Raw genomic sequence first — 8,846 nt, 5'->3', positions numbered from 1 at the left:
AGTCTCATGTCATGGAGAACAGTACAACCCCATGAAACCCTCTCAAAACCATTTCTGTCCATTTTGAAGTTCGAGCAACTTTACATTGCCAAACATGTCCAAATGTTCTCAAACCTTGTGAACATTCTCAAATGGTCTAATAATTCATCTATACCAAATGGGACAAGTTGGAGAAAACGTTATCTTGATCAAAGTGCCCCAAAACCCTTCCTGTCCAGAACCAACTCGGAACAACTCTACATTGGCAACTTTCCCCTTTTGATATCAACTTTTGTGGACATGTTCAGAAACTCAAATGATGACACTACACCAAGTGGTGCACCAAGGAGAACAGATTTGCATGACTAAATCTTGGAAAGTCCATTTCTATTGATTTCTAGGGTTTACAAAAGTTGCATTGGCAATTTTGCCCAAATGAATTAAATCTTGGTGTAACCACTTGATTTCTCATACCATTTGACCCTGTCAAACCTCATGACAAGGGAAGTCCATTTGCTTGCCCAAACCTCCATCAAACACCTTCTGGCAGAAATCTAAAATGCATGTTTTGTCCATTTCCACTAATCTCCATGAGCTCAACCTTTTCCCACAGCCTCATCTGCTCCCCCTCTAGCTCCTGCATGCTTGGCTGCCCAAGGAGCAATGATTAAGGGGGGCAGAGACCCATTTTTCCCTCTCTGGACAGCAGCTTTCCTTCCATTTTCTCACCTCTCTCTCACTCCCGGCAAGTTTCAGAGCATCCAAGGCCTCCTCCCTCCTTGTTTATTCCTCCCGCATGCCTTTGACACAAGTGGACGCGCGAGTGCGCGCGGAAAAGCCACGAATGCCGGCCATTTGCGCGCTCTGGAGCATCTGGCAGAGAACTCGACCATTGACGCTATGCTCACGTCCACCTGGAGCCTCACCCTCGTGTCAGTCGAGGTGCCTCGACGTCCGCAACACTCCACCGCGCTGGCCCCCTCCTCTCTCTTCCTCCTACTGCCTCCTCTCGCACGCGCACCGGCCGCCCGAGGGCTCCAATGGGCAGCCTCACACGCGGGATGCCTCTGACCCGTCCCCGCTCCCTCCGTCTCTTCCTGGCGCCCTACTCCACCCCCACGAGCACCGCAGACAACCCCTCGCTCTCTCCCCTTGCCGCCCGAGCCGTTACCACGGCCACCTGTGCGCCGCGTCCACGGTGAGCCACTGGTCGGCTACTTAAGACCACCCCCTAGCCCCCTCTCTACCCCTTTGGCTCTCTCCCCCTTCCGTGCACCCCTGGACCAACCCACTCCCCTCCTCGTGCCCTCCATAGCCCTCCATGGCCGGATAGTCGCCGCCGGCACCGGGCTAAATTCGCGACGCCCGAGCACCGTCCCCTCCACCTATGCGTCTCAATCCATCTTCCCCGACCCCCCGAAGCTCCCCCGCACTCAGGTTACTCCTCCCGGTGGTTGTAGTGTCGTGCCCACCACCACCGCCGGCCTCGTCCGCCGCGGCCAACACCCTGCTCTGCCCGGTGCCCCTGGGCGGTCGTGCCACCCACGGTTGGACGCGGACGGGACCCCTGGGCACACCGGTGGGCATAGCATCGCCGGAGACGCCCTGTGGCACCGGCAAGCCGCCGCTGACGCCGCCCCTTGCCTTTGCTCGGTTCGAGCGGGAGGTTGGGGATGAACCCGACATGTGGGCCCCACGCGTCAGCGACCCGGCGGCTGGGCCCCGCCATTTATGTGGAGACGGGCCGGGAGAAATGCGCCTTCGACGTCACCCCTGCCAACCACGCAGCTGAGCCGCTCGGCCGGCCCACTGCTATCTCCTGCCTGTGCACAGGATAAGGGTAAAACCCCTTTTCCTTTTTTCTTTTTCTTTTTCCAAAAACATGTAAAATCTCCCAAATATTCATATTACCTCCAAATTTGATGATTCAAATTTCTACTGTCTCCACAAATAATGTTCTATTTAGTGGGCCACAGTGGACATTTTTGTTATTCTTGGTTTTCACTGGACCCTTTAAAAAGGTCATTTATCCACATAAGTCCACTTCAAAAATCCATATTATATTCATTTCAACTCCAAATCCAGTGAGACCAATTTCTAAATGTTTCTAAAATCATGCCTGGTTTAATGGGTACTTTTACTCATTTTTATAAAAAGGCATTCTGTAGACAACTTGCAGATCCATTAAATCCCTTATTTCCATCATATTGAAATGTTCAGAAATAACCATTGATCCAATTCCAATGAAACCACTCTGGTTATTTTCCATATAACCAGAGGAGTCCTAGAAAAGTAAACTTCATATTTTTAGAGCACTTTTATTTTTGCCTTGTTGTGTTGCTTATTATGATTGTTTCCGACGTTAGTTGACAAAGTAGACGGAGTATTTGGAGAAGGACCAGAAGTCTTGAAGACTCTGATGAACCAGGCAAGCAGCCCTTTGACCATGACACCCCTCTTGTTCATCGGTACCCTTTTTCCGAGTGCATGATGATGAAATATGACGGTGGTAAACTTGTTGTGAACCACCCCATGCTGCATACCCCTACTCATGACCTTACCTTGTTCATGATTACATTGTCAAGAGACTAGTTGATGCATAATGAAGCATGTGTACCATGAAGTCTTCGTGGTTACATTCTTTCGAAAACCCCATCTAGTGCGCCTAATGCCCTTGGGAGATGTTGAACTAAGGTCACCACTTGAGGAAGAAGTGGTGTACCAAAGAGAGCTTTTGGTGTGTGTGTGTGTAAAATGATGGACTAGATTTTTGTGTGATTACCATCCCAACCAAACATGTGCAACCACTCTACCCCTTTATGGGACGGGGCATTATTGATTACTTAGGTTGACACTAGCATGGTGCCCACATTACTAGTGACGGGGGTGACTCGAGGTCACTCTCGGGACGGGGTCGTGCTCGGATAGGCGGCCATGACTATTTTCACAGGGCAGCGGAGACACCGTTGGTCCCTTCGTGTATGCGTAATAATGTGAAAAGGGCAGAGTCCCACGATCTTTTTCTTATACACGAGGGCCGTGTATCAACGAGTGGACCCTATGTTAGCGTCGTCTAGGGAAAGGTAATGATCGGGTGCTTCCCCCGAGTACTTGAGGTACTGCGGGATCGTGGATGACACGAAAGCTTCCCGGATCTTGTGGGTAAAGTGTGCAACCTCTGCAGAGTGTCAAACTATTCGAATAGCCGTGTCCACGGTCATGGAGAGTTGGGAGGTACTACTTAAACTATGTCCGGAAATTTTACAACCTCGGTGCATGTGTGTGTGGAAGAGAACTATTTGTGTCAAGGTGGTGAATTGACATGTTGAAAGACATGGCATTGATTAAAATTCTATTTATGTTGATATCTGTAACCTGTTCTCAAGGTTACCCATGCTCATTGATGCATACATCACAAATTGATAGGACATCTCATCTAGCTTGAAGCTAGGTTGCTTACTTGTTGTACAGTTGCATTGTTACTTTGAACCAAATCATGGGTTGCTTGCGAGTACATTCAAAGTACTCATTGGCTTGCCACTGGTTATTTTATTGGCCATGCATGAAAGACAAGATATATTTAAGAGTTCTTTGGTGATGATCGCGCGAGCTAGGTTGCTTTCCCAGTCAGAATGCTTGTAGGGTTAAGGAGATGGCATGGGTCCAAGTTATTGACGAAGATTTCGGCTGCAATGTTATACTCAAGACTTGATCATAATTGTCATAGTTTATGTAAGACGGTATGCATGGATGTAAGACTCTGGTTATTCAGCTTCTGTGTGTTCAGTGGGCATTGATCTCTGGGATCACTATACACGTGCATTCGGTGATCACGACTTATGAGTCGGGGTCCCCTCAGAGCTGGTATCAGAGCCATCCTGACTGTAGGAAGCCTTAGTTAGCATGGCCGTTAGTTAGGGTAAAGCTATTTTCAAAACTATTACTAATTTTAAAAACAATCTCTAATTCTCTTCCCCTTCTGAGTTTTTCGAAAACTAAGATATACTTTCCTCTTCCCCTTCAAATTTAATGGTCGCTAGAATCCTTATGCCCCTGACCACGGGATTCCTTGTAATCCTCTTGGATAATCTAGAAGGAAGACGCCTTGCCAGACACTCACCCACCTCTTCTGAACACAAGATTGGCAACACCACAGCAAGACGATGCCAACAGAAGGTACGCCCTCAAGGAATGAGGACATGAAGACCGAGAGGATGGTGAAAACTTTGAAATTGCCCCAGGATTATGAAACCTTGGCCTATAATGACCGTGGCATAGGATAAGCAAGATCATGATATACATCGCTAGTAGAGGAACCCTTCCCTTATCATTGTTGCATCGGCAACCACCAGTGGATGAGAACCTAGCCATTTGGTCCGCCTCAATAGAGTGAGCAGGAAAACGGTTCTCTTCATTCCCCGCTCTCAGTGACGATACTGGCAACAGTGTATCCGGCATATTGGACCTCTACTATTCCTTGCTAGTGTCATTACATAAAGGATTGCCTACCTGGTACACTCGACGCCTTAGAAGGCAAAAGGGATCGTCATGATTAAGAAGACAAGAGGAGACCAAGTCAATGCCAGGTACAAGGAGCCACCTTCACCCCATCACTCCAATAGGCGAGAAGTTGTTGAAGACTCTTCAAGCTCAACCGGGATCGTTTCATCGAACAACTACAAGAGACGTAGCAACACCTGAGGAAAACCCGGAAGACTGCACGAGGCACAAGGCACGACTACTGAGTCCGAGAACCCCTAGGTAGGATAAGTCTTGTACCCCCTATGCGCATTCGAGTCCGTATGATGGTTCGAATAGAACCATGATTGTGTGTTGCTTTCTTTTAATTGTTTATGTTTTGATATTAGTCGCCCTTTTTCCCTAGGCAACTAGTACGCGGCTATATCACCTGCCTTATTTTATTGTGTGTGTTTGGCCCTTCGGCACCCATTTGTTTGCACTTGGACTATAGAACCCCATTTAGGCATTCCCCTCCTCTATGCTACTCTTCCCTCTCATCTCTCTCTCCTTAACTGAAGATCGGCAAGACAAGGTACACCAAGGATTCTACTTTGACAACCAACTAGCACTGAAGAACTTTTCTACAGCCTCCTCGACCAAGTAAAAACCCGTAGAGTTATGTTTAACCCCCAGACTAGAAACCCATTCCTAGACCCTTCGAGACTTCACGAGATACCCCACCTCGAGTCCTTAACCATGTTCTTAACCCATAGAATTGCAAGAGAACTAGTTAAGCCTCTGTAAACTTTGCACAAAAGTGGGTTCATTATGGAACTAGTGAACATAGTGAACGAGCACATTATCATCCTAATATAGCACCAGAACTGACGATGCCATAGGGAAGACCAGTTTGAGGATATAGGAATAGAGGACAAATGACTTGATGAGTTTATATCAATGACTTGAGGAATTATATGAGACTATTTGGTGGATTATGAGGTTTTGATGTTGGTAGAAGAACTTGGTGGGATCATGATTATAGAGTAGCATAGCTTTCATTACCCCTGAGTAAATTGGATTTATAGGACAATTAAGCTCGTGGGCTAAAGATTCTTGGCAGTATAAGGATTTGACTTAGCTAGGGGGTATCGGAAGGAGATAGATGATATTACAATAACGACTTGGGGAAAGGTGAAGAAACTCTCGTTGGACATGAGATTTGGATTTAAGTAGGTGATTCTAGTTGAATATAGATGATGATGTATGTCTCCATGGTTTGGAGTAAATTGGATTTACACTGATGATCTCAACCATGATACCATGTTTCTTGGTGGATGATAAACTAGGAGATTGGATTAATTGTCGGAGTTGATTTAGGGATCTATATACGCCTGACTTTGGAGTTTACTCGACCATGGTAATGGAAATTGGTGGACTGACTATACTACGGCTGGACCTTTTCAAGGATTATAGAATTAGAGGATATTAGAAGATCTTGTGGAACACCATAGAGATTGTATTTGTAGAACTACTGGATCATGTAGTGATTGGTGTAGTTAATGGGTTGTTGGAGTTGATTCATAGGAAGGAAACAAGATCTTGGAGTGGCTTACGACGTGTTTCCTTAGGATAAAGATGCTTTATCTTAGACCTTGGAAGAATAGGTTGAGCAATTGGTTTGTCACGTTCAATCTTAGCAACTTGTATATTCTACCCATGGATTTTTTTCCAGGGGTAGACATACATATGAGTTTGGGGATTGTAGACATATATGATTTTGTTAGACCTCCTCTCGAGAGTCATGATGATTAATAGCATGAGTAATGATTGGAGCTGACCTACACGAGTTGGTACTTTTGGTGGTATAAGGTGATCTGTTTGGAGGACTAGATAGCACAATTGGCAGCTCAGAAACTGTGCTCAAGGTTGGGATGATAAACATTCACTCGCACACTAGAATCCTTGAAACCCTTAAGCCTTACCAAGCCACATCATGGTAGGATCATGACCTTGGGCCTTGACTCTAGGTTGAGAAGACCCTGACCAATACTCAACCGTGACCACCACCGATACCCCAACCTATACCCTATGTACCCTGTGGGCAGCTCTTCATGGAGTACTCGAACAAGCTGGTTGTCATCGTTATTTGAGGACATACCTGTCCACTCGAAGACGGAAGAAGAACCGTTCAGCTGGTTAGGGGATTTCTGAAGACTGCCATGTCAAGGAGGAAGAACCATACCAACCATCATCGTCAAGGAGTGAACTTTCTCGTCGAAGACCACGTGTATCTGCAAGCCACTTCTCTCTAAGGAACCAAGCATTTCCATGACAAGGGAACCCACACCAAGATTCATCGGCCCTCTTCGAGATCACTCCAAGATTTAACAACCCGCTCTGAGGTCACTACAAGATGAAGAGTGGATGGCTACCAGCTAGAGTTATCACCTGAGTCACAAACTCTGCACATCGTTTTTCCACACGACAACACTCCGGAAACGTTTCCAACTTCCTAACTAGCCCGGTCTCTACAAGGACATCGACCACGAGCTATCGACCTCCAGCCCAATATGACCTACGCGAGAGACCCCAATTGCAACCTGGATCAAGCAGGACGTCGTACATGAAGCCATGTCATCAATTATTTCAAGTACCAATGAAGCACCACAGAGAAGCATAAACAGTACGAGGACATGAGGACTACCCCAGATTTAAATCTCGTATTCCTTTCCGCGCATAGTTCTGGAATCTCGGGGATGAGATTCTTGTAAGGGGGGTAGGTCTGTCACACCCTGATTTTCATGCCACAACACTTAAGCTAATAAATCATGATAAAATGTGGTTTGACAAAAACTTTTGAGTGTTCTGGACCTTGCCTTGATTGGATTTTGTGTGTTGTTTGCAAGTGCTCTAACAATCAAATAAATCCTCCAACTCCTATACTTCATCTCCTTGCTCCAAACTCTTGAAACAATGATCATGCCATGTGTATAGGACATAAAAATATTTTCTTACAAAAATAATTTGGCCATATAGTATTTTCAAAAATTAGTTTTCCAAAAAACCCCTGAATTGAGGTTTGCACTGCAAGTACCTAATTAAGGGCAGTAAAAAGCTTTCCAAAATTATATTTGACTTCTATTAGATATAGGATACCCAAAAACCACAAAATTATAATTTTAAAAGTTACTTTCCTATTTTATTTAAAGGCTTTTTCTTTAGGCCAGAAATGGTCTTTAATAGGTTAAAATTATTTAAAAGCTTCAAAAATATTTGATAAAAATCAGGGAAACTCAGTGGACATATATTGTCGATATATAAGAGTTTCAACGCATGGTCATGTTCAAATTATTGGTCAAACCCCTCAAAAAACCTTTCTGGATATTTCAAGCTTTTGAAATATTTACAAAGGAAACATTCCCCAACAATTCCAAGAAAATTCTAGCATGTCACATATGACATGGTTGATGATCTTGCCAAGTCTCATGTCATGGAGAATAGTATAACCCCATGAAACCCTCTCAAAACCATTTCTGTCCATTTTGAAGTTTGAGCAACTTTACATTGCCAAACATGTCCAAATGTTCTCAAACCTTGTGAACATGCTAAATGGTCTAATAATTCATCTTGGTGTAACCACTTGATTACTCATACCATTTGACCCTATCAAACCTCATGACAAGGGAAGTCCATTTGCTTGCCCAAACCTCCATCAAACACCTTCTGGAAGAAATCTAAATGCATGTTTTGTCCATTTCCACTAATCTCCATGAGCTCAACCTTTTCCCACAGCCTCATCTGCTCCCCCTCTACCTCCTGCATGCTTGGCTGCCCAAGGAGCAATGATTAAGGGGCAGAGACCCATTTTTCCCTCTTTGGACTGCAGCTTTCCTTCCATTTTCTCACCTCTCTCTCACTACTGGCAAGTTTCAAAGCATCCAAGGCCTCCTCCCTCCTTGTTTATTCCTCACACATGCCTTTGACACAAGTGGACGCGCGAGTGCGCGCGGAAAAGCCTTGGATGCCGGACATTTGCGTGCTCTGGAGCGTCTGGCAGAGCACTCGACCGTTGACGCCGCGCTGCCATCCACCTCGAGCCTCACCCTCGCGCCAGTCGAGGTGCCTCGACGTCCGCAACACTCCACCGCGCTGGCCCCCTCCTCTCTCTTCCTCCTACTGCCTCCTCTCGCACGCGCACCGGCCGCCCGAGGGCTCCAATGGGCAGCCTCACACGCGCGATGCCTCTGACCCGTCCCCGCTCCCTCCCTCTCTTCCTGGCGCCCTACTCCACCCCCACGAGCACCGCAGACAACCCCTCGCTCTCTCCCCTTGCCGCCCGAGCCGTTACCACGGTCACCCGTGCACCGCGCCCACGGTGAGCCACTGGTCGGCTACTTAAGGCCACC

This window comes from Triticum dicoccoides, chromosome 3B (assembly GCF_002162155.2).
Source record: "Triticum dicoccoides isolate Atlit2015 ecotype Zavitan chromosome 3B, WEW_v2.0, whole genome shotgun sequence".
NCBI classification, from domain to species: domain Eukaryota; kingdom Viridiplantae; phylum Streptophyta; class Magnoliopsida; order Poales; family Poaceae; genus Triticum; species Triticum dicoccoides.
The sequence above is the reverse complement of the archived record's forward strand: the minus strand, read 5'-3'. Positions refer to the sequence as shown.